The 26,996-nt window shown below is 41.8% G+C and overlaps 1 protein-coding gene across 8 annotated transcripts in view; it reads left to right on the top strand.

The window, feature by feature from the left end:
* The window catches only part of SCUBE1 (signal peptide, CUB domain and EGF like domain containing 1), a 365,618-nt gene that overhangs the window by 97,662 nt on the left and 240,960 nt on the right, over positions 1 to 26,996 (top strand). The gene's annotated exons all lie outside the window — the stretch shown is intronic.

Here is a 26,996-nt window from a genome sequence, read left to right as displayed (position 1 = left end):
ACTCGTCTTGGTAAGGGTATCGGGGTGAAAGAGAAGTTTGCATATAACTAGGAAAAAGAGAACAACACAGTTATAAATCTTAGCAAGTGGATTCTCTATGATCATTCAAGCAGGTGATGACCCTGCCAGTAGTGGGAATATATTCTAGCAAACTTATCAATGACAAAGTAGCAAGACACTCTGATGATCAAATATGCACACACTGTATATTTCCACTAGCCATTCAAACAGAGTTTGAATTAAGTCACTGGTATTAACCAGCAGATACTACTAATAAAGGATATGAATTTAGTCACTATATTGACAGAAAAACAAAACCTTGTGGTCTATCTGGTAGAGCCTTCTGAAAGCCAAATATATTTCAGGCATGGTGTGTTTGTTTACTCAGAATCATAGAGACAAATAATAATTTTGATTGCAAAAACATGGAGGTTCCAGAATCTATTCGCAGCTTTTCTGCATTTTACAATGATTGCCATGTTAAAACTGCTTAGGCACTCTGGTTTTGATCAGAACATGAAATTGAGCTCCATCAGCTAATGTATTTTAAAGGTCTTTATCTAATAGGTTTTTAGTTATTCTTTTCAATGTAAATGGTCAGATTTCTGTCCAGCATAAAGTAACCCTGACCCACAGATATCCAACAGGGCAAGGAATAGTAGCTGGAGCCTTAATGAAAACCACTTGCAAAGCACTGTGATACAGTCATTATTTCAATTTGTACATTATAAAAATTCCCAGCTATAATAAAAGAGAATTTAGATATCTAAGATGGAAACTAATGAAATAAATAGAAAATGAGACTCATAAAAATCTTTTGCCTTTTTAATGGAGGAAATTTATTGAGGGAAATTGTGAGTTTTTATGGTGAGGAAGGTTCCCAGTTGGCAGGGAGGACAGGAGGTATGGATTTAAAAACTGACTAATGTATGTACTTAATTAGAAATCTGTGGGGTGAGTGTGTTTGTGTTAACTTGTTTATAAGAAAATATGAAGTAAGAGTCATTTATTTTAAGCAACAGAGTCACACTGTTCAGGGACTGAAAAAACCCCGCAGTGGCAGTTCCAAAATGTACGATGAACACAACTGCTGTGGCTTTTTCAAATACAAGGTCCATTTGGAAAAAGTAAATACTGCCCTGTAGTGTTAAAAACCCACACAAACATATTGAGCTAATGTATTGGAACCAGGAAATAAAATAGAGGGATCTATTTTTGTTGTCCAAGTTGACGAGAGTGCAAAAGAGCAAGCATGCTCGGTGCAAAAGTAAATTATGGTTAAAAACGTGCCCTCTTAATTTCAATCTGCATCACTGGAGGGTCTCTACAAAAAACATTTGAAGAAAACATATAATTTTTTTTCATCAAAGTAATTAACTGGAGGCCTTGTTAGTGTCAGATTGTGTCAGCACCTGCCTGGGTCCCCCAGAGTGTGTGGGAGTGGGCACAAGGAGCCTTCAAACCCTCCCTGCCCCACGCATCCACTCACAAGGCACCCATTGCAGTCTAAAAAACAGTGGATCTAGTTCACCAAGCTCTTAGCGTGCATATTAACTTTAACTGAAAATAAACCCAACAGACTTGTTTGTTTGTTCAAATACAGGACACACTCATTATAATAAACCTTGTGTTTTAACAATCCCGCCAGCAGGAACTGATGCAGCAAACTTATTAGCCCTATTATAGCGAGCACCGTCTTTTATGAACTATTCTCCTAGTCCTGGGTGGGTTTATTACAATGAGGTTTTACTATACTTAATATGTGGTAAAATGGCTGTTACTCTATGCACTTTTAAAAATACATGCTCAGTGGAACAATTTGAGGTAATTTGCTAGAAATTTTCTCATATAATTCCCAGCTCAGAGATTGTAGTTAAAAGCCACAACAGAGCTCTTAGCATGGCATTTTAATAACCTTTTCACTGTGTCCCAGATGACATGTCCTTTGTGCTGTCCAGAAGTGTTCTTATTATTTCCCATGGGTGGATGGGATCAACTTAATTATCCAAAGAGAAGTTCAAACTTTGTACTAAATGGGTTAGGCTGACACAGTCAGGACTAACCATCCTTTCTCAATGTTCACTTCATTTTCTTTCTTTATTACTGACCAACTGATTCTCTTCTTGTGTTAAGTCTCAGCATCTTTCAGGCAAAAATTATACCTAGTAAAATGTGATTAATTTATTTATGCCTAAAATTTAACTTCCCATTTTCCAAGTTAAGTTTGAACACTTCATTACAGAAAATGAAAAGAGAAGAAGTGTCAGGGACAAAACAGAACAGAAGAGAAGTGTTCAGTTGTTTATATTAGTTTGTTTTAGCTTCAACAATAGGTTGTGATAAGTATTAATAATAAAAGAGAAATCTTTGTTTTCTGGTGGCTTGAATAGAAACCAGAATCAGAGATTTCCTGGCCTAATGCTGGAGAATAATGTTGAGAGATCCTACGTGTTAGACCCCAACTCCATGCCCAACGACTAGGGAGACAACGATCCAGTTGCTCATGGATCCTGTTATTCATTAGCCAGAGCAAGCAGGGAGCAAACACCAGCACACACTGCTGGCAACAGCTTTATTCAAAATGGAAACAGCTTTGGACTAGCTCCCTCACAGACACACAGGCTGTGAAACCAGGGAGCAGCCTTGAACAATAGTTCTTTCCACATTTATACACTTTGGTTCATGCTCATTACCATTTAACCCACATTTGCCTCTCCTTTGTTCCACCTATATCTCCTCCTATCTCAGGCTGTGCCTCAGTTTACTGTTTACTTCATTAGCATGGAATTACCTATGCATTTCACTTATTTACATGTCTTTTTGCTATGACCACATGTCTAAGACCTTGACTCCTGCTTCTCTCAGTCACTTGGACTTCAACCAAAGCCCGGAAGCTTCTGGAGACTTCTTCACTAATCACCATTCACCTTTTTGCATATGTTTATTTTGGATTCTGTTACCAATTACGTGTTGTTTTCTTCATTCAGTCCCATGTTGTACCATCTTCCGCATTCCTAAGACTTCACCTCATTCACAGCATGCAGACTTATACAGACTCACTTGAAAATGGTTGACACAGGATGGTTACTTAGCATAAGCAAATGGCTGGCTTAGCATAAGCACTCATAAGCAAAATTTGCTTTACCTTCTAACAATACATATTTTACAACACTACTATACTGTTAAGAAAATGCTTGCCTAAGCATTTTGCAATGTTACTTTTAATGTATTGTTCTGCCTTGTGGTCAGCAGCTTGCTAAATCACAGGTCATGCTTTTATTCAGCTGCAAATCCAATGCTCCCCAAGATCCAAATACAGTCACCCTAACACTGTGGCTCTAGAAGGTAGAAGTTCAAAGCCTTGCTCTGGGCTTGTGCCCACCACTCAGGGAGGCTGCAAATGGATAACTCAGGCTGGGTAGTCAAACATGGCCAGATATGATGCTACCCACATTGTGTGATGTTGGCTACAGAAACTGGTATCCTTATGGACTGTTCAGCTCTGGCCCCACTGAACCCTAACATCCCCACTCACCTTGAGTCCAAATGGGAGACTACATTCTAGGATACTGAAGGACTTCAACTTGGGCAGAATAGCTGTGGGAAGTGGCCACATGGCAATAGAACAAGAACAAAATTAGGCAGATTGGAGATAGTCCTGCCCTGGAGTGGTGTAACTTTAAAACTAATAACAAGTGTGCTTTAAGTCACTTAAAAGGTGTTAACGTGCAGCCAGTCCAGGGGTTAAAAGCTCCAGAAGCCAACTAAATTTACCATGTAACAAGGTTCTTAGTGTAATATGAGATGGGTAACACAGATTAGAGATAATCCTGCCCTGAAGTGGAGTAATTTTGAGCCAACTAATGAGTGCTTAAAACTAGTTTCAGGTGTTAATGTAGAGAGAGTCTAGGTGTTAAGAGCTGCAGGAGCTGCCAAAATTACCCTGTAACAAAGCACTCATGCTGTTTAATGAGGAATTGCCTGTCCATTTTCCTTTATCCCATTAGAGTTAATTTCCAGCAAAGCCTTATTAATTTTCCATCACTAGGCAAGGAACGATTGACAGCAAGTGATGGATCAATATCTAATTGATTGATTCTGGTGTAGCAAAAGAGTAGACAGCCAGGGGCCCTTAATCAGAAATGTGTTCCAATATTTCAGAGCAGGTAGGGCTTGCAAATGAGGTGCCTGGATTCAGTTCCAGGTTCTGTTACCCATACAGCCTGACTCTGAGCAAGTCACCTGATCTCTCTTTAGCACAGTTTAACCATAAATAAACCAATATTTGAAAAAATCATAAGACAATTAGTTCTTGCAAAGCATTTTGAGTCACAGGAAAAGCAAAAAATAGTATTTAGCACAAGGTTTCAGAAAGTAGGGCGAAGAGACATTCTAACATCAGTTTTCAAAGGGTTTTAGAAATATGCAGCCAGTTAAATTACTCAGTTGTTTTAATATACCTAAGAATGGATACCTTGTACAACAAAACAGTTATGTAACAATAGACTTTCTCTTTGCAATTCTTACACCAAAATTCTGGAACATGATTATGCTAAGGGAGAAGTATAGATGAGGTAAATATTAAGGAAATTAATACCTGTACACTAAAATTTCCAGATCCTAGTTATTCAGTCCTGCCAAACATAACATTATTTTGAAAACCAATTCCTAAATTGTTACCTAGTGTTACATAAGCATGATAATAACAATAATAACCCAGCTGTTTCTCTATTCACATTTCAAGTTAGAGTCTTAAAAATTTAAAACCATTAAAATGGCTGCTTACCCATACCTATACCTCCAGTTGAGAGGGCACAGGGACAAAGACTAAATTTAATAACACTCTGATTAAATCTCATTGGGCATTTATACATTTAATTGAGTCTGCTTCGCACATGAGCTGTACACTGCACTGTGTCTCGTGCAGTTGTGTAAGTGGTGAAATGCACATCAACATGCAGAAAATGGTGCTGTCTTTAGCTGCTCTTTTGAGCTAAAGCATATTCTATATGTTTTAGTTCAAAAGCACACTGCCGCCATTTTCTCAGCTCTGACGTGGATTTCGTTACTTATACAACTGCAAGCGTTGCAGTACCAGGAGCTTTTCAAAGCACCTGACACTACTGCACTTCCATGCGTAAAAATATCTATTGTGCGTTGTTAGAAATGTGTGTACCCTGCCAAACTCACAAGTCTTTGGAATTCTGTATCTTATCTGCTGAATGGTGTTGTGGTTGATAGTTTCCACACTTGATTTCTCTATGCTTTGCTCTCATCCAACAAATACATTACATATTGAAAAGAGCTGTCTATAGATATATTTTTGATCTTTGCTAATTCTGTCAATTACAGGAAGATAGAACACTCAGCAGTCTGTGAACATTCATAGGCATAATTAAATGGTCAGCCGTGATTACTTGCATGGTTAGGGTTGTTTTTTACATGTTGATTTAGGGCCTTCACAAAGTAGAAGGGAAAGCCAAATAGAAAACAATGTTGCTCATGTATGTGATTCTTAAAGTCGAACCTTTGTATTAAAAATACACATTTTCTTTCTCAAAATTCTGTTTGGAGGCTTGTTTTGGGGGACATTGCAAATCTATATTGTGATCTCTGAGGCGAGGAGCATGTAAATTAAGGGACCAAAATAAGAAGTTGTTAAATTCATATAATGCTTTTCACCATATGGTCAATCTCACATTTTCCAAAATCATGAATTAGGACCCAAAAAATAAGGATACTGTCTTATAATTTATTAGATTGGAAAGGAGAGGGAGGTTCTTTTTATTTGTTTTCTGGTTTCTAAACCATTAAAGTATGCTTGATTTACTGTTTTTTTACAAAGGCATGTGGAAGTAGATACCAAGGGCACCAATACATGTGTGTCAAGGCTGCTCTGCTGCACTGTATTTATAGTGTGGAGTGTGATAATTATTGTGCTGTAGTAGACCCCATCATCACTGTGGCGGAGCACCTATGGGGTGCTCGCCACGTGGCAGGGGCTGCAGCAGGCTGAGACAAAGCCAGCAGGGAAGGCAATCAAGTGAAGCCCCCCTGAATGTCATTCCAAGGGGGGAGGTGTGTGGCAGAGCACCTTTGGGGAGTACTCGCCACTTGAGGGCTCACACAAGCTCTGAGAAGAGCCTGCTTTGGAGGAGCAGCAGGGGAAGCCTCCCCCAGGTACCATTTTTAGGAAGAAGGTGTGTGGCAGGGCATTGTTGGTGCTTGTCACTTAAAGACCTAAGCCAAGCAGCCAGCCTGTGGCAGCCTGTCGCAGATCACTCGGGTGCCCCGTGCCTAAAAGCAGAAATGGCTCAGGAGAGGCCCCTAGTGATGAGAAGGGAGAGGCTCAACTGCCAGTCACCAGGGCAGCACAAGTGTTGGTTGCTAGGGGAACCAAGGGAATCAGCTGACAGGAAGGGGCAGGGCTTGGCCCCTTCTTAAGTCCAAGCATGAGGCCAGGAGAGCAGTTCCCCTCTGGTGGCCAAGGAGTGGGGAGCTCGGCCAGGGCAGAGAGAAAGGAGAAGATAGACTGCAGGAGCATCCTCTGGTTGCGACTATGAGTTGGAGTATTTTCCCGGTAGGGATAGAACGTGGTTTTGACCAGACGGTTTAGTTTATGTTATAGCCCAGGGGCTTTGTGTTTTGTATTTACTGTTTTACCGGAGGACCGGGTTAGTCTATCAGGGGTTGGAGGAGGCCTCATAGGAGCTCCACGGTAGCGTGGGGGACCCTGGCACCATAGAGGGCACAGCATTTGGGGGTGCATTGACCCCAATCCCAGAGCGAGAGGGGGCAGTGAGGAGCCCTGGAGCAAGAGGGGGCAGTGAGGAACCCCAGAGCGAGAGGGGGCAGTGGGGAGCCCCAGAAGTAAAGGAGAGGGCCAAGGCATAGGGCAAACCATGTCAAGTACCATCTGCGAGGCTTGAGCTGTGATGTAGGGGAGGAAAAGGAGCCGCAGATAGTGCCCTCTGACACTGGGCATATAAAGTGGGCAGCCTCCAGCTAATTACATCACTCAATCAATTAAGATCAAGGCATGGCAGCGAGTAAGCAGGTGGTTAGCCCAAGACAGGAAGGTGGAGCCACCAACAGAAAGGCTCCAGCGAGATACTCCTGTCACACAGCCATTTTAGATCCCTGGCTGCCTATATAAACAGCTCAGTTCCCTGCTGACAGGCTAGGCAGCAACATTGCCTGGCTGGAAGGCTTCATGTATCATTCTGGAGGTAAGGGCAGGAGCTGTAGGCGATGGTTTGGAGGCTCCTGGTCCTGGGCATGACCTAAAACTGCACCCTGCCAGGAGTGGGTGGCCTGGTGGGGCTCTCAGTGGTGTGGGAGCCCCCAGGAACTGCCAGGCCAGTTATCACCCCAGTGCAACTGGCAGGTAGGGGCATCTTAATCCTAACCCTCACCTTTGGGTGGGCCTGGTAACATCGGAGGTAGTGGGGAGGCCAGGCATGGCTGCAGCCACCTAAGCCCTGTGGGGTGCAACACCCCAAGGAGGAAGAGAGGGTGCCAGGCACGGCTGCGGTCACCTGAGCCCTGTGGGATGTAGGACCCTGAGGAAAGGTAGTTGGGACCAGGCATGGCTATGGCCACCTGAGTCCACCAGGGAGGAAAGCCTGTGGCCCCAAGTGAGGGGGGCGGTGTGGTGCCTCAAGTGAGGGGAGTAGGCCAAGGTATGTCTCCAGATGCCTGAGGCTGCAGTGTGGGCCAGAGGCTGAGTAAAAGGGGAATCAGTCTGAAAGCGAGGGGCGAGTCCTGACCCCAGTAAGTCCTCCACCGCTGGGAGGCTGAGGGTGGGTTGAAAGCAAGACCTATAGAGCACAATGACCTGCTGCTCCAGGAGGGAGTGACAGTCCCCATGAGACCCTGGAACACCAGTCGTAGTGTGAGTTACCCCAGCTCCCACACCTGGGTGGGTTAACCACTAGTAGGGCCAGAAGGCAGACCCCAGAGAGAGAGTAGGGCTAGAGACTCAGAGGTGTGATGTAGAGTACCCTCAACTGGTCAGTGCTGGGGCCAGAATGGTCAAAAGGGCCAGGGACCCACTGCAAGGGACGCCCAGAGCTGAAGGCCCTAGGTTCTGACTGGCCTTGGAGCCAAGGCCAGGGCCTGTGTGGCCAAAGGTCCTGGGGGGACCACGCCCAAGAGGGGAAATAGTTTCAGGGAGCAAGGCAGCCCTGAATGAGGGCAGGGTAGGCCACCTGATTGCAGGGATCGTGGAAGGGTCCTGATAGGAGGATTCTGGGGCCCGGTGTGGGGCTGGTGAGAGTAACAGCTGGATGCCATCTGCAAGGCTTGGGCTGCAATGTAAGGGAGGATCAGAGCTGCAGATAGCATCCCATGGCATTGGGGCAAAAATGGGCAGCCTCCCGCCTTAATTAACATCGTAATTAATTAAGAACAAGGTATGGCAGGCGAGTCAGGTGTGTGGTATGCCCAAAGGCAAGTGGGGAAACTAGCACTGTGGCTAGTCGGGGAGCCCCACTTCTCTGCAATCACATGCATCAGTGTCCCTGCCCTGAAAAATGGTGGCAAAGGCACTTTAACTAAAGCTCATCGAATAAGCTTTAGTTAAAGCACCCCCACCACCATTTTTCAGCTCAGGAACACTGATACACATGACACTCTGGGCACTTTAGTTACAGCATCTCTCAGAACTGTTCTAATTAAAGTGCCCCTCCCCTCACACCTCCCAAAACATGTGTATAAATGTCCCTACATTTTTTTAAATGAAAGCTCTCTCATTTAATTCTAGGAGCTTTAAGGAGAACACCAAATATGGTGAAATTAACAGTACAGTCCCATGATAGGTGACACTACCGTTATTACAAAGGAATCTCCCTAGGTGTTTTTTGGTTTGGTTGCAGGGAGGCTTGGGTTTTTGTGGGTTGTTTTGCTTTGTTTTGTGTTACAGACAGTTGTATTATTTCAGAGGGGAAGCCAGATCTTTTAGAAACATTCATGTGTCTTCTATATTGGGGCGGGCAATTATTTCGGGCGGAGGGCCACCTACTGAGTTTTGGCAAGCCATTGAGGGTTACATGACAGGCAGCCAGGGGCAGATAAATATTAATTTTTCTAAATTTTTTAGGGGTTCCACAGGCCGAACAGAATGGCCTGGCAGGCCACATCCAGCCCACAGGCTGCATTTTGCCCACCCCTGTTCTATATCCTGGTCGTAGAGTCTTCTTAAGGGACTGCTGGAGTCGTAAGCCTGAGAGCAACATATGATCAGAAAAGAAGCAATATGAAGGCAAGCCATTTTTTCAGTATTGTGGTTAGAATAAAAAGAGCAGCTGCAGGTTCTGTTTCAACAAATTAATTTCACCACCCAGTGCTGGCTTATTGTTTCATCATTATTGTCTAGGTCTTCAAGAAAAGAATCCAAAGTACAAAAAATTGTTCCTGGTTCTCTGACAACAAGAGGGGTGAAATTTTAAAACACGGGAAGAAGGAAAAGAATCATAGTGATTCTAGAGAAAGGCTAGTAGCCCACAGGGAAAGGATCTTGAGGACCTCCCCTGTCCTCCATCCTGAACAATGAAGGTTTGGGCTTTTCACAGTTTCATAGTTGTTAGGGGCTGGAAGGGACCTTACAGATCATCAGGTTCAGCCCTCCTGCACTTGGTCAGCAAAGACTGCTGGGGTTTTGTTGTTTTCCTTTGGACTTCTGGTTCCCAAACAGGGGAGAACTCTTTAAATTTTGGTTGCTGGAAAACTGCGGTAGTGACAGCACCTGATCTCAGAGGTGGATAACCTACTTTTAGCCTGATGTTTGATCTTGCATACATCAGTGGTTTATAAAAATTAAATCACTGAAATCAATACAGTTACAGATCAGTGTAAAACCACTGATATGAAATCAGAATAAGGTTGGTATAGGTAGGAGCCAGGTGTTGAATAGTATAAAACAATATTATAACAGTTGAGCACCAGAGATGAGAGAGAGGGCTGTATCCAGTTAAAATTGCCAGGAAATTTTAAGGTAATAGAACATTTATCCAAACTCTAATTTTATTATGACACTAGTGTTAACAATAGTCCTTGACATTGGCACAAAGCTCTTTAAATTCAAAGTCCTTTATAAACATTCAGGTAATTAATTAATCCTTGCATCATGTGTGTTAAATACATATCATATTTGCTTGCAGACTTTTTTTGTTCTACAAATCAAAGCACACAACTCATTTTTTAATATCAGTAGCCTTACCTTACAAGTACAGATACTTTCAATTGTTCCACAACCTTTCTGCAGACCACCTGAATGGAGCGCGCAGACCAGTGGTGGTCCACAGAACACAGTGTGAAAACTTCTCCCCTAGGCAATTGCAGTGCACAAGACAGCAGTGGCTCCAGGTAGTTGCAGCTGTTATTTTTGTAACCTCCCCCATAACACACATTGTGAAGTCAGCACCCAGGGCTATTGCCCTAGATGCCTCCCACTTAGTTATGCTACTGATCTATTAAACACAGATTTTCAGAAAGCTGGTTTCCAGATTGTCTGAGCATTTGGGCTCAGTACACACAGTCAAAAAGCCCAAGGCTGAATCAATTCAGATAACAAAGTAGGGGTAGGAAATATGAGTGTGTGAAGAAGACCCTATTCAATTCAGATTCAACCCGAATCAGGGACAGTGATTTGATTTGTTTATTTGGATCACTGTCCCTGATTCAATACGGACGAATCCAAATCTGAAGATTTGATGCTGATTCAGAGAATCAGCAATTTGGACATAGACACAGCTTTAAATGTTTTTTCTACATACCTCAAGTATGGCTCCCGTGATGAGCCATGGGAGGATCCTGGATGCCCCCCAGACCCAGGAGGCACTAGTAGCCAAGCTGGGAGGTGTGGAGGGGGCCCCCAGCATGCTCCCTGGCAGACCCAGAACTGGACCAAAAGTGCTTCTGGTCCACTTCTGGGTCTGCTGCCAAGTGCACTGGGGAGCCCCCCATGCTCCTGTGAGACACTCCATGCACCCCAGCATCGCAGCATTCATGAGCCACCTGGTACCTAGATGTGTGTACAAAAAACATTTAAAGCTGTGTCTATGTCTGAATCACCAAATCTCTCTAAATCGATTTGGAGGGTTCCAATTCAATTTTAAGAGATTAAAGGGTCCTCTGATTCGATTTGGATTTGGAGATTCAGCCACCAAATCAGGCTGAATCTCCACCAGATTGAAACAGGGACCGAAGTTTCGCACAGGCCTAGTAGGAAAGTCTCAGAAGAAGTTGGGGGCAAAGTTGGGTCCTATTTTCCAGTTTGGTCCTCCTTCATCCAGAACTTATAAAAACAGTTATGAGTTCTCTAAGTCTGATGCTTTATTTTCGTATTTCACTTGTCTTCTGAAAGACAAAATAGTGCCCCTTAAAATATGCTGAAGCCTTGGGTCAACACCGACTCCAAAAGAAGAACAGTATGTACTGAATGACCAGCATAATCTCCTTGTTCTGTCTCTGTTTATAAATTCTTTCCTGGCATAGTGAATAATTAGTTAAATGCTCCGGTTGTGAGTTCACTGCAACTAAAAAAACAGAGGGAAGATGGCCACATTCGCCAAAATCTTTGGTTGAATTCAGGGTCATTCTTCAGAGTGCCCCAACATTATATTATGAGACTATAAAACTTAAAAAAAAAAAAAAAAAAAGTTAAAGGAGTTTTGGAATATAAATATACTATCTGTCTGTAACTCTCAAATGGGAAGGAATCAAGATATATGCTAGCTTCTATATATTACTTGATTAACTGCAACAGTAATAAAAGCAGATGCATACTGGAGCAAGACTGAATACAAATAAAAGAAAAAAGTAGGAGATAACTTTTTTTCTTTGTCTCAATGAACAAAAAGCTGAATTAGTTTAGCATTGCAGTAGTTATCTCTGCATGGTTGCAACAGCAAGTGTCTTTTGGCAAGGAAAGGGGTATAAGTGAAAGGGGTGAGTGTGTCAGAAATCACAAAGCTGAAGATAGCAAGAAGTATGTTGTGGAAAGAGCAGCTGTTTAAAACACCCAGCAGCAGTATGACAGACAGACTGCTTGCCAGGAAGAGAAGGGAATTTGTAAGTCAAATCAAAAATCTTTCCACACCTGTGTGACAAAGTGCAGCAAGCAGTCTGTAGCTCTGCTCTTGACTGACTGGCAACACTGAAGAGATTGGAAAGCTGCACGCATGAATGGTAAAACACACTGGAAAGCAGTATATTAAAAAAAGAAAGAAAAGAAAATATGCAAAGGGGGCCTTCGCACTCAATTATTCAATAATATTGGAAGAAAACCAATATTCTGTTCATACTGCCTGCTCAGGATTCAGCCAAATTATGCTAAATTAAAGAACCAAAATGTTTTTAAAAGGCCTCTACTATCCAGCAGACAGAGGCCTCAGGTGAGAAAGATCTTGGGACATAACTAAGCCCAAATGTATTGGAAGAATTTCACATTCATACATATAGAATACCAGAATAAAACCCAGAATAAATAGATGGCATAAATTAGACATCGTGGTGTGTCCCTCTAATGTACAGAGGATGCAGTGTCAGATGACAAATCCTGTTTAGGTCCAATCCTTGCACCACCAACAAGACATTAACTTCTCAATGCTTTCTGAAGTCTACTGCAGTCACTGTGAGACTTACCTAAATTTACCTCTGCCATACTAAGTCACCAGCAAATGCACAGGCACCTTTCGTATTTTCCTCTGGCCATGGCACGTATCAGATGGCACATCTGGTTGGGGAATACCGCCTGTTTTTGAGGGTAATGATAGAAGTCTAAATGTTAATTCAGGTGAATTAAAAAAAAATCCTAAATGTTTATTATTTCATACTGTATGTGTGTGTGCATACCTTCTGGATAGTACGCATTAGATTAACTATTACATTATTATTTTTATGTGAAATCATGGATAACCTGGTTTAATTTAGGAGTCTGTGGAACTGAGAGGGATGGTGTAAATATAATACCAGTATCTTTTTTCAAACGGTCATCCATAAAAATTGGTGTGGATGAATGTACAGTCCACTAACTTATTCATCTTAAAGTTACTTTGGACACCAAATTGCTATTGTTCCTAACCACATTTACTACGGTAGTGCTTGAGGACTAGCCAGTTGTCCAGCTGGCCCAATTGTGCTAGCATAGCAGATAGTCTCTCCCTGGTAGAGCTTGAAATCTAGCTGCTCAGTTATACTGCTCTAGGGAATGTCCTACCTGATCATGCCATGCCTACCTCACATAGATTCCCTCCTGAACCAGAAGTAGTGTTGATGGCTTAGTACTGCACTATATACACACTAGGTAGCTTCCTGAAAGCAGAGTGTATTGGCACAAGCTGAGAGAGAGTTTAGTTAGCTACACTATTTCCATTTTGGGGAGGTAGTGAGCGTGAGGCCAGCTCAGGATCTTGGAATGGTGCTCCCTAGTGGGAGCAGTATAAATATGGCCCCAAAGAACAAAACGTATGTAGCCTGAGAGAAGGGGAATAACATAGAACCAGAGGGACAAATAAAAGAGCAGCAAATATCACGGCACTGCCACAATTTTTTTTATTTTTCAGTAGGTTACAAATAGAAGAGAAAACAGGAGTGTGGAGAACAGGACAGGAGAGAGAGGGGGAAAGAAATTCAGGTGAGCTGCGGTGAATTCAAGTGAAAAGAATGAAAACAAGACAGAAAGACTGGAGTAAACAGCCAGTCAAAAGAATATCCTTCTCTCACCTAATCTGTCTCCCTTCCTCCTCCTCCTCCCCCTACCTTTCATTTCTTTCCATTTAGCCCATGCCCTCATAACTAGATTATAACCAGGGATCCTGGTTTTCTCTGATAAAATAAACCCCCCAATTTTTGGATGAAAAAAAGTAACCCAAGATCCACATTTGTCCATGATTACAATGAAATGCCACTAACATACACCTATATATTTAGTGGTGTTTCATTTTAATCACAGAAAATTTTAATCAGAGAAAATGAGGATCCCTGACTTATTACATGGTAAAACTATTGTAACCTCTTAGCCTTTAGAATTGGACTCAGTCTTTCGGGAATGGCTCTATTAGGAGATTTCAGCATTCATCGTCTACTCATGCAAAAGACAGACAGTAGCGCCTCTCAAGGTATTTTGGCTCTTTAGCTGCTGGATGGAAACCTGATAATACAGAGGTGCACACATGAAAAATAACTGAGGAGGCTTCATATAATATTTGAGTTCTGGGCTAAGATCTAAATGAATTATTTTCTAAACTAATTTCAACATCACTAACAAGAATGAGTTGATTCAGTAAGCAGTATGTCCCCTTGCTGTTTGCATGCAATAGTATGATTTTGAAAAAAGGACTTGGCTTAATTTACCCATAGGTAATTGTGGAAGACTTTCTTCTTCTATAGCTCCAGTAGAATGCACCTTTTGAAAAAACACCATTTCCTCTCTTCATGCAGCATCTCTTTACACATTTTCCATTGCATTTATATCTGATTAAATCAGCATAAGCAGTGTAACCCAATATAATTTAGTACAATGCTCTATAAGCATCATGTTACATTGACCATTTGCCAAACTTGGCAGATTTTTCCCCATAGAGGTAGTATGGGCTGACGATAAAATACTAGCTGCTATCACCCATCCACATCAAACTGTGAAGTACTAAATTGTGACTATGAAAACACATTTCTCCTTCTTTCTATGTACTGTCAAAAGTTCACATCATCAAGGTTGGCATATTAGTATTTTGCCGAATAAGAATCAGTTATTTAAACTGACATTTATTTGTAATGTGAGCAGTATAAAGCTGGGAAAGACAACAATGGGACAATTGCATGCATTCCTTACAAAGGGCCATGTGCCTTTCAAAGTGCTCTTCGAAACTGGAGTGCTAATTATTTAGTTTTCATTAAACAGTATGAAAGTATTTTGCAAATACCTTCTAAGCATATACCTGTGAGGTAGGAGATATTATGCCCCATTTTACAGATCATAATAAAAAGAGACAAACACTGCCTTGCCAAAATTCACAAAGGAAGTCCTAAGAAACAGCTAAGAATGAAAGTTGATAAAAAAAATTAAGAAATATCAGAAAATGAAGTTCCATCAACATTGTATTGATTTTACCAAACTTTCATTTCTAAAGAAAAAGAAAAAAGTAAACTCGAATAATGACAAAACATCCCATTCAGTATTATTAGAGTGGAACATTAAGGCTTTTCATGTCTTTTTATATTTTTTGTTATAAAATTTCAAAGATCAAAATCATGATTTTTGTCATAATTGACTGAAAAGATTTCTTCAGGTTTTACTACATGGAAGACTTTGAACATTGAGGGGCTCATTTCTAATCAGAGCAAAAATCTCTGAAATACAGAATTTTCTGCAAAGAAAATTTCTACTTTCCAGCTAGTCCTATAGAAAATAGAACCCAAATCTTTTGAATCCAAATCTAGCATTTTACAACAAAGTATCTGTTTTCTCTGTTAGTGTGGTACTTCCATCAGGCAGTGCATTTTTATAATCAGAGATGAAAAATATATTACATCAGATTTTTAAGGTTAAACTTGGGGTGTCAAAGACAGCCTGCAGAGCCCTATCATCACACCCACAATGCTGCCTGTGAATCTTAGATAGGCCTTGTGCAGACCTGATTAACCCTTTAGTGGGCAAACACATTTCTGTGCTCCAGGGCAGTTGAGACTTGCCTCCCCACCCTGGCACTGCCACCTAAGGGGAGTGGGGCTGGGAGCTGCCACTAGGAAACAACCACTGTGGTGGCAAGGCTGACAGAGAGGAGGGGAAGAGATTGAAAGGGAGGCGGACAGGGCCATTCACTCTGCCGCTGAGGAGGGAAGGACTGGGGCCCCCTGCCACTCTGGGCCCTAGGCATGTGCCTAGTTTGCCTATGTATTAATCCAACCCTGGTGCTGCATGCAGCATGCACCAGCCTCTCACATTGTAGGTTGTGCACCGAGCTGGTCTGGCACATGCTGCACATGGTGGAAGGGGGTGGAGCTGGCATGAGTACCTAATGTAGCATGTGGGACTAGAGACAGTAGGTACAAAACCCATGGTACATTGGGCTGATCTTTTGCATGCACTATGTGCAGCACAATCTGGACCATGGACTGGCCCCATACCTCTCATTTAGTCTTGTGGAGCCAGATGAGTTTGTTGCCTGTGGCTTAAACTACAGCTGTACTAACACAAGTAGCAGAAAGGTGCTAGAGCAGGGGGATCCTTTTTGAAAATCATTTCTGTCTGCTCATGGTTGGTCATGTTATTTCCCATGGGCTCAGTCGTGCAAGATGTACAATTTCCAGTGGTGCTGGACACCATCCCTTCATGTTGAAATAAATCAGAGTTGAAGACTCTCAGCCCCTCACACACTCAGGTCTTAACACCATCACAGAAGAAGCCAGCGATAGTTTACTTTCAGTATGTACATACCTTGGAGAATGCCTGTAAGTGGAATGAAGTATAAGTGAAATATAGGGCAGGCCAAAATTTTCAGTCAAAACAGTTTTCAAGGGAAATTTGAGTTTTCTCCTACATTTTTTTTTTTCTTACACAAAACTGAAATATTTAGAGGCAGCCATGGCATCTCACAGAAGTTGTAATAAAATTGCATCATGCCTCCATTTTTTCTGGCCAAGTGGGCCAGATTAGCCAGACCTCATCCCAGGACATACTTCAGCCATGTGACTCCATGGTACATCATCTTTTATCACCAACAGGGGAGACAGTGATACATTATGGGAGACATAATCCAAGCAGGAAGGATGGCTTGCAATAGAGAACGGGAACTTGAGAAATTGTGGTAGCATTTCTCTATCAGACTATTTTAATTTTTGGCCCAAACATAATATTTTTCAGAGTTGTTATATTTTTTTATTTGGCCAGGAAGGAGTGTTGTGTGTGTTTTGGTGGTTAATTAAAATAGTCAACATTTTCTTCAGGGGAGAAAAAATTCTGATTAGCTTTGCTAAAAGGCAACTTTCAAGCTGTGCTGAGGGTGACAATAACTTAGCCTTTTCTGTTAAGTGATGTAGATCTTACTAATGACTGTGCTCCCTACACAAGTTCCAGGGGCACTGTACTTGCTGCTTGACTCTTCAGACACAATTTTTCAGAGCTCCCAATTCAGCTTCCACAGGAAGGACTATACTTTGGCTTAAATGCTTCTCCAATGGAAACTTCTCTGCTCTAATTGGGGTTTTGGAAACATAATTAAAAAAAATCCTGTAATCAACTGCTTGAGAACAGGATTTGGTGAGCAAATACTTTCCTGGCTAATCTGTGGCTCTGTCTCGTATGCTGAATAATATATTTACCCACCAATATTTTAGAAAGGTTTTGATTTATAGCTATCAGCTTGCCTTTTTTCGTATTTGGCTAAAATGCCATTTGTTTTCAGCCAGACTCTGCCAAATATTTCTTGCTCTGTAAATTTTTGTGAAAGTTCAGAAAAGGAGAATAGTAAGCTGTCATTCCTGAGTTAACACCAAAATATACTGAATAGCTATCTGCTTAATAAATTCTAAGAGAATCTTGAGGTTTTCTGAAACTTGCTGGAGTCCTTTGCTGAAAAACTCTAAATTGAATCAGAATACAACAACAATAAAATGAAAGAATAACAAGAGAAACTTTAAGAACACAGATCTTTAACAAATAAAAAAAAGTAAAGCAGAACCTTAATGAAAGCAGGGAACTTTCTTTGTATTTTCCATGTTGTTCCCCTAAGCTCAATATTAAAGATAAAGTTAGCAAAGAAATGTTTCTAGTCCCTTTAGTTTTTAACCCATATGCACCAGAGCTGGCTGTGAATTAGACACATTGTGACTGTATGGCATTCTTTTTTAAAAAATGAATGAATGAAATCTAGAGTGGAAGAATATTTCTGACTAGTTGTTTGTTTTTATCTTACTTTGCTAGAATATTTTCTGAGATAGCTGGACTTTATTTCATTTTTCTATTTCCTATAAAAACATCCCAAAAGCCAGAATTGTATTTAGTTTCTGATATGTCACCGCATGAGGATACTTTTATCTGTGAGTTATATCAGTCATGCTGTGTCAAAAGTGTGATTATATTCAGAAATGTGGCTGTGTTGAAATTACATCCTATTTAACCTTTTCCAAATTCATTCTCCCCTAGTGATTTACAGATCATATTTACAAGGCAGTAGCAAGATTTTCCTACTTGCTACCATAACCAACTGTCAGAAAAAATCATGCAGAGGGTTTTCATCCTTTACTTTAAAGATCCTTGGCTACCGTAACTACCAATATCTAGATTAGGAGTTTAGCTGATCACTTTATTGATGGTACTTGAATCAGAGATCTGCATAGCAAGGGGAATTTTTTCTCTCATCTTCCAGGCTCATCCTTCCACAGCTGTATTGTCTACATGTTCTTGACAGTCATTAAAGCCCATGGACTTCTTTTTCAGGGGTGCTGAGCACCCGCACCTCCAAGTTGATTTCAGTGAGAACTGTGTTTGGCCCATCACTTCTGAAAATCAAGTCCCTGGAGGGAAGAAAGGCAAGTAGCAGGCATTGTAGACATTGTATTTGCAACAACCACAGTTTGGTTTTTTGCATCCTTTGACTTTCCTGGTGATTACCACACTTTAAGATTGCAGCATGTTGCAGGCTTCTTTTCTTCATTTCTTTGTGGAGGAGTCATACTGCATGTGAGCACTGTACAGGCTTCTCCAATGTGTCTTCATCAATGCATAACATTTTTCTCTTAAGCAAGGAATGCCATTTTTTAGGTAGATAAATTAAGACTAGGGCTAAACACTACCATTTTCCTAGAGGAAACCTTGATGGTAACTTGAACACAGGTCTTCGCTTCATCTACTCCGTCTACTTCTCCACACTATAGTGGTTGAGCAGTCCACTACAGTGTAGAGACAAGTTTTAAAGCCTGCTCAAACTTCCACTGGTGTGTAGATTCCCACTGAGTTCAATGGGATTTAGTTAGTCCCTTTAGAGACAAGAAGCATCTGTCAAATCCAATACAACAACAGAGAACTAAATATCTTTGTAGTTTTATGCATATTATAGTACTGCACAGGGGCCTCAAGTCAGGGTTCCATTTATCCTAGCATATTTAACAAACACATTAGAAGAAGCAGTTCCAGACCTGAAGAACTTCCATTCTAAATAGCCAGAGTAATAGAAAACAGAGGGAAAGAAAATAAATAATGTCTCCATTTTAGAGATGGAGACCTGAATCAGAGAAAGACTGTAATCACCTTGAGTCTCCCAAGAACTTTGTAGTAGGCCTAAAATGTGAAGTCAGGTCTCCTGAATGTTAGTCCAGTGCCTTCACTAAGGCATCTCTCTTCTTTGTAGAAAAGTCATAGTTGAAGATTAAATGGACTGAAGCCCAACTTAAGGTTTAAGAATAGTGGGAGTTCAGGAGAGGGGAGGAAACATGGATGTAAAAATTCAAGATTATAAAACTGTTAGGAAAATGTGCGTACAAAAGCTAAAATGTTTGCCACTGCAATTGCCAGGAGACTACTATCAGTTAAGTTTCTGATGACATGGAGGACAGGGTCCCTGATAATTCTGTGATAAAAAACTATATTTTAAGGACAATATCAGATTTCAGGCACAGTCAGAATAAAAATATGGGTACAAAAAGCTGGGAATATCTGTACCACATTACCAAATCTTTTCAATTTTTGTCAAGGCTGAGGCCTTGTGATCATTCTGGTAATCTAAAGGACAACAGTGTCTTTTGGTGCCCAGTAATAGAGTACAAGAAAAAGTGTAACTGGTACCAAGAAACTGATGCATGATAACTAGGTTCTAAGCAACACTTTACTACAAGTATATGTCACTTGCAGTACAACTGGATGATCAAAAGGCTACTAAAGATAGTCTAGTGGGATATAACTGCACCAGAGGAATAGGCAAATGCTGAGACAATCATTAAAAAAAATATTGGTACAAGAAGGATGGACTGAATGACCAGATCATTTCTGTTTGCGTATGTAGAAAAATACCAATGACATATAGGTACTACAGTAACTGAGCGAAGATTGTGTAGGACATTTCTCACTCTGAGTATCATTCACACTGATTAGTAGTACTATATAATAACCCTGGTAGAAAATGGCCCTAAACAGTTCAGGATCTCCTGCTTCAGGTTTCTCTGCCTGATATATGGCACAATGGCATCCCTGGAAAATTGGACTGTGTTGGAGTGCTTGTGGAATTTGCCATCTCATGGAAATCCTTCCACACACCTGTATGTCAATATTTCTCCATGTATTTTGTATACACATGGTGGGGGTTGCATGTGTGGGGTAGCAGGATAGGCAAGACATGCAAAGCTAAACATCCATATTTGTAAAGGAAAAATATAACTAAGAGTCATAAAAATGTTGTTCTCAGTCCTTTTCTTTCCCATGTAAAAAGGATTTTGGAAGGCTGAGGTCACCTGAATTCTTTTGCTTAGTTGGTACTATCTGGGTAGTTCTTGATAACAGATCATTTTTAGCACATAACAACGTGCTTATTTTTCTCCAGCACTTTTTGCTGCTCCCCCAACCCTGCCTTCATAAGACCTTTTAGACAATTGTAATTTACTCATCTTCTCTCATGCTCCTGCCTAAATGTTATCATCACTCTGGCTTGAGCCCCTATAATTTGATTGGTGTGTGTTAAAATTCCTACCTATCTCAAGCTGGCATTTTGTTCAAATTTCTTCTCTCAGGAAAGGCTCAAGGAAGACAGAGCAACATATTCCATCTCCAGAGGGCAGCAGCCTGTTTTCCTGGAAAAAAAAGAAAAATGTACTTTAAGTCTTTCATAAAGTTTGCAAACTCTAGAGAGAGAGATTCCATTTGCATACATACATAGGTCAAAGTCTTCTGTAAAATGTTTTTACTTTTGCTCTATCACTAATGTGTACATATACCAACATGCCTAAAAAAGTATCTGTGATGTATGTAAACACATACAATTGCAATAAGCCCTTTATCTGTGCCAACCTTACTGATCTGATATTATACTTTCCCCACATAATGAAAAAGAATGTTGGTGATCCTGTTCCTCATCTGGTGGCATACAGAGGGAATCAGAAATATTTTATTTTCTGAATTTTGTAGGTTTCTTTGAAGCTAGAAGAGACTTATGGCAATGTACTGTCAGACTTTCGGGCCTTTGTCATTGAAGCTATTCATGTGCTTAAGTGTTTTGCTGGATTGGAGCCAAAATGTAATAATGAATTAGCATACATACCAGGGTAGAGCATTTTACTTAGTCTTTCCAAGAGTTTTATATTTCCAGCACTTGTCTAGCATGGATGGCCAGACTGACCAATGGCATACTCTCTTTACTGATGGAATTGTATGGATAAATACCATTTTTTTAAATTGGTGGCTATTCCTTTATTACTTTCTTAAAATAGGATTTTAACAAGCTTTCCCCCCAGTGAAGAAACATTTCCAGTATTCAGTATCTCCCTACATTCTTACTGCATCAAGGTGGCAGGTTATGGGCACAGTACATGATAGACAATAAATTGCTGGATTACCAGAGTAGGAGGTTCAGCCATACCATATAATTGGACTTCTCATTGCAAACACCAGGACCTTCTCTTAAAGAAATCATGATTATGTGTCACACAATTATACATCATTAGCAAAGGATGGGAAAGGGTAAGTTATGCACCTTATGGGCAAGATTTCCTCTTTGGACTGGGAGTACAACCGTAGTGTCTAAGATCCACCTTACTAAACTATTTTCAGTCTTCTTTGGGGAAAGTTTCCTCTTCTAATTTTGATAAACATGTGGTGCCTAAAGGTGGTGCCTTTCGCAAACAGAGGCCTGCCCAGCCATGGAGGTTAGCATCTTACATGCTGCAGGGTCTATCCCACATTATTTGTTCACAGTTTTTCTTGGACTGCCAAGATGGGCTTTTCTCATCTTGCATCTTGGTGCGGTCTCCCACATATAAGCACATTATCTTAGAATTCCTCTGCAGACTGGTCGAGCAGCAAGTATTTTAATAGTCTGTCTGCTCTCTGTGGTGCTTCTGACATAATTATCTCACATTTATATGTAGCATTTTTTTATCCTGAAGAATCCCAGACCTCTCCAATAAACATGATACTAAGAGGTGCCAAGCAGCTTCAAGTCATTTTGACTTCAAAGTGGACTTTGGACTTTGCAGATGCTCAATGACTCTCAGGATCGGCAAACTCTCCTACATAAACTATACATGGGAATCATTTCCTCCATCACTGAAATACAGCCCTGCCTTAAGGTGAAATACAGCAACAGTTCAGCTGTGCATATCAGCCTGGGCACTGGTTTTGCATGAGAAGGGAAAGTATGCAGTATCCAACTGGAACTGCAACTGGATATACATGCAGGCAGAAAGTAATTACCTGCATACGCTGGGGCTTGAAGCCAGGAGGTTGCCATTAAAAAGTAGACAGGCCCTTTAGTTTTTATCTCATCTGAAAGGTAGCATCCATCTCCCCTTTGACCTATCCCACTGACAGGGCATTGTTTCAGTGATGACAGTAGTACATCTTCCCTGCACTGTTAATTTGGACTTTTATTTGTGTATTGCCCCTAACCACATTTCTTTCCATGCACTCACACACCTCTCACGAGTTTGGTGGTGCTTTCAATCTATGCCAGCTGTTCTCTCCATGCATTCAAGCTAAACCCTGGCAGATTCATTCAGGCCAGTAAGCCCTCTTATGGTGAGAACTGTAACTATCCATAGGTGAAATTCCATTCTGTGGACAACATTCAATATCATAATATTCCTGTTATGCTGTGCATTGTGATGAAAAGAAACCCCTCTAAACGCTTATGTTGACCTTTTGATCATTTCTAATTGTTTCCTGAGGATCCGTGTTGCACAGATCTCCTCCTTCCCTACATAGAAGAGGCCAAACTATTCACTGCCTTTGCAGGTGTGTTCTTGCTTCCCTTTCCCCCACACCCGGAGGAATCTATGGATATGAGATGTGGAAAATGTGCTGTGGAGGAGGTGTTGCACCCAGGGGAAATATTGAGTAGCAGAAGTTGTGTGCAGTGTTTCTGGTGTTCATGGGGATCTTTCTGAAAGGCTCAAAAATATGTGTGGCTAGAGAGCAGTACAACCAGGGACCCAGAACTTGCAAAATCAACTGATCTGTAGGCTGAGCCCTAGTTTCTTTGAAACGTAGTAGCTGTATGAATGGCTATACATTATCATGATGCCATACATACAAAAAAGCATGCGTGCACTGACTTGAATACACAGGCTATAATGATATAGGCATATTCTGCATATACACACATGACCACCATGTAAGTTTCTGCATAGGAACACAATCTGGCACGCCGTCATTGTGTTATTGAAAGGTTAGGGAGTACAGTAGCTGAAAAATCAATTTTAAAATTAATTCAAAACAGGTCAAGCTTAAAAAAGGGCAGGGCAGTAGAGTGGGGGATGGAACCGAGGTTTGTATGTAGTACCATAGGCAAGTAAGGAGTGTGTATGTGCATTTTGACTAGTATGAATGTTTCATTTTGTATACAGAGGCATAAGAATATCTAGTCACAATGCTACTTGATTCCAAAGCTTCTCAGAGTCCTCTATGCACGCAGTCTGATGCAAGCAGTACCTGAAGTACAAACCCGTGAATTCTGGGAAAGAGGAAATTAACTTTCTGTCACATTGTAAACATAATGAGCAATTTCTTCACTCATCTTTACATAAGTAGTCATCTGCTGAGCTGGTTTTAAATCCTTGCTGCATTACCAAATTATCATCCTCATATGAGGGTGCCATTTCCAACCACATCACTACCCACATTCAGTGTCCTCAGGATAGCATAGCTGTTGAAGCTCTCTCTGCATTGATTTAGACATCAGCTTACCTGCACTTGATTTGCCCTTCGATGCTGCAAAGGAGAATGGCCTTTTTCTGCTCTCAAGCTCTATAGAAGACTTAGATTTGCCTTCAGTTGTTCCTGAGAAGGAGCATCTAGTTATTGTGTTTAGCACCCTCCGGTGGTGTTTCTTTGCTTAATTTCATTTTCTTCTCTTCTTTCCAAAACCAGAGTCCTGCTACTGACTCATAAGTAGAAGCTATGGGTAAAGGTCTAATGTTATTCAGTTATGTGTGAACTATCTGATGATGTTAGCTTTCCTTAGGGTTCTTTTTCTTTTCTCTAGGCCTCATCCCTCTAAATTCCTGTCCTGTAGTCAATGCACCATTAGATGGTATAGCATATTGATGAACTTTGATCTTCTGAATCCTGTACTTAGTGAATGTGGGGTGGAATTTGTATTTAAATGAAAGAAAAATCATAGGAAGAAGTAGATCTGGTGTAAGTAAGTTTTCCCTGACCACAGTCTTCCAGAACTATCAGTCCTGGGATGTGATAACACTGCTCTTACTCCGGTGCTTGAGACTCCTTTGTCTGAAAAGGCTCATTGTACTAAAATGTGTGTGGTGTTTTGTTTACATGGACATTCATCCCCTAAAACCATGGTTGTCAACCGGAGGTACACGTACCTCTAGGGGTACGTGAAAGGGTCGTAGGAGGTGCATGGAACTCCGCATGTATGCGCACAGCCTCAGAGCAGCATGCGGATGGCCAGGAGCACAGCCTGGACACGTGGAGAGCAGCTGGGTCTGGCTGGTAAGTTTGTTGTGGGGGGAAGGAGTAGGGCAGGGGCAAGGGCGGGGGAGGGGCTCCCTAGCCAGGGTGGGGTGTGGGACTGAACTGTATGGCGGGGTGACTCCTGGTACTACGGACACCCTAGGAGGGTATGGGGGGCATGTGCCCCTGGATCTGCGTGTGGAGGGGGCGGGCTGGGGCTCTTCTTGGTGGAAGCGGGGCTGGGTTGTGCTCAGGGCAAGCAGTGGTGGCACTAATAGGAGGGTTGGGGGGGTGACAGAGAATTTTGGGGTGGCTTCAGCCCCACCCCCCATAGCCCCCATCCCAGTGCCACCACTGCCCACCCCAAGTGCAGCCCAGCCCAGCCCCTCCCCCCTGCCAGGAACAGCCTGGCACAGCCCTGGCCCCTTAAGCCCCCTTTGCAGACCCAGGGGCACGCACCCCCCCCATCCATCCAGAAGGGGTAGACATGTTTTAAAAGGTTGAAAAACCCTGCCCTAAAATAAAAAGCCTTATTTTAGGACTTTTATGGCAGGATTCTGTTCAGGAATTGAACCCACATTTCCATAAATGGAAACCAAGTGCATCAGTCCCCAGTGGTACCTCTTCCCTACTAGTCCATCCTGCACATGTTCCCATACTACATTTAACACCTTAGGGTTTAAGCACCTTCCAGTGGTGTATTAAGTAACAGTACTAATATCTATCTCAAGTTCTTCCCCCTGGAGGACAAGGCTGTATGGTGGAGTGTATTTTTGGTCTGGTCATTCCTCAGGAGGTTTACTTTACAGTCTCAGGCCTACCCCCAAGAAAGCTGTCTCCTCCACATAGATTTCCACCATGCTAGAGGAGTATAGTTGTCAGTCCCAGTCTTCACTACAAAATTTTAGGAATTCTTTTTGACTATGCTGAGCCCAGGCCATGGAACATCTCAGAGATGAGGATAAAAATCAAAGGCCTTGCATTTGATTTGAAATTCTACTGGAAGCTAAGGCAGAGAGTAGAGGGAAGGTTTGGCATTTTCATAGTGGACTGTGTTCCTGGGGAGCTGCACTCCAGCACTCTGTCAGGTTGAAGTATTGTATGCACTGAATATACCCAGGTATATCAGAATGGTGTAGTCCAGATGATGAAGGCACAGCATATTAAGACCATAACCATTAGTTTGGATGGGGATGAAACACCTAACCAATAAAAAAAATGACAGAATATCTTACTCATAGATTTTGCTATATGAGTGTAATTCTGTAAGGACTATAAAAGTTCTCCTAAATTCGTATGGAACAAAATGGCTTATTACTGTGTGTATCTTCATCTAAACAATATTGTGCTCTAAGTGCAAGCTCTCCAAAATGTTGTTCTTTGCTTACCAGCATCACCCCGTCTTGCCTGAGGCAAACTTCATCCATTACCTGATGATCATCTGAGCACTAGATCATCTTTATGGGAACACGATGGACACATGTGCCAAAGTTTAGGTTGATCTGTATATTATCTGTATCATCTGACCAGTTCACCTAGGACACTGGCAGACACACAGGTCCCCGCTCTAACTCATGGCACTTCATATAAAGCTCCAAGAGTTAGAGTTTCCCCCCAACCCAACAGATGCTTCTCTGTTGGGTCAAAGGGGCAGGGATAGAACTCCACTTCAGAGCCAATCCAATGGAAGAGACTTCCTGCAGCCTTTCTTCCCTGGTCCCACCTCCCTCCCTCAGCTCTGATGCAGGAAGGGATGGGGGAGAAGGCAGGAAGAGGGAGCTGTGGACTGCACTTTGGAGCACCTTCATCTGATCCTTCACTAGATCAGGGTTAATTTGTCTTACAAACAGCCACTTCTAAAGTGTTCTACATCCATGCACACATATTATGGCATGGCTGCAAAGCACTTTCAGGGGGCTGATTGTGCAACAAATGTCACTTCTGTCAGTGCCCTTAGTGGATGTTGAAAAGGACCAGAGAGAGAACTGATCACAACTGGAGGTGCAATTTCTCATCTCTGATAAAGGGATGCAAATCTCCAGGAAGAATTTCAATCATGACCTAGACCCCTGTCACTTCTGAGTTGAGACCACCCTGTCAGATATGGCAGACAGGTTCACAAGGATGAAAATCAGTCTGTGCTTTATCCATTAACAAAAAAAAAAGTAGCCATTCATGCCACTAAAGCAGTTTCAGAGCCATCTTTTTGCCTGAACCCAGATTGTACTATGTCTAAAATAAATTCATTTTCACTTAGAAGACTTTATACCTCAGCTTTTGACAAGCTTCATGTTAAGGTTACTGAGAAATGGGAGATGTGACCTGGGCTGGTCATTATATGGAACTAATGTATCCAGGAGGGCATTTCTTTGGATAA

This window comes from Crocodylus siamensis, chromosome 4, assembly GCF_052110815.1.
Source record: "Crocodylus siamensis isolate JL-2025a chromosome 4, ASM5211081v1, whole genome shotgun sequence".
NCBI lineage: Eukaryota > Metazoa > Chordata > Crocodylia > Crocodylidae > Crocodylus > Crocodylus siamensis.
Note: the sequence above shows the minus strand (reverse complement) of the source record. Positions and strands in the feature narration are given on the sequence as shown.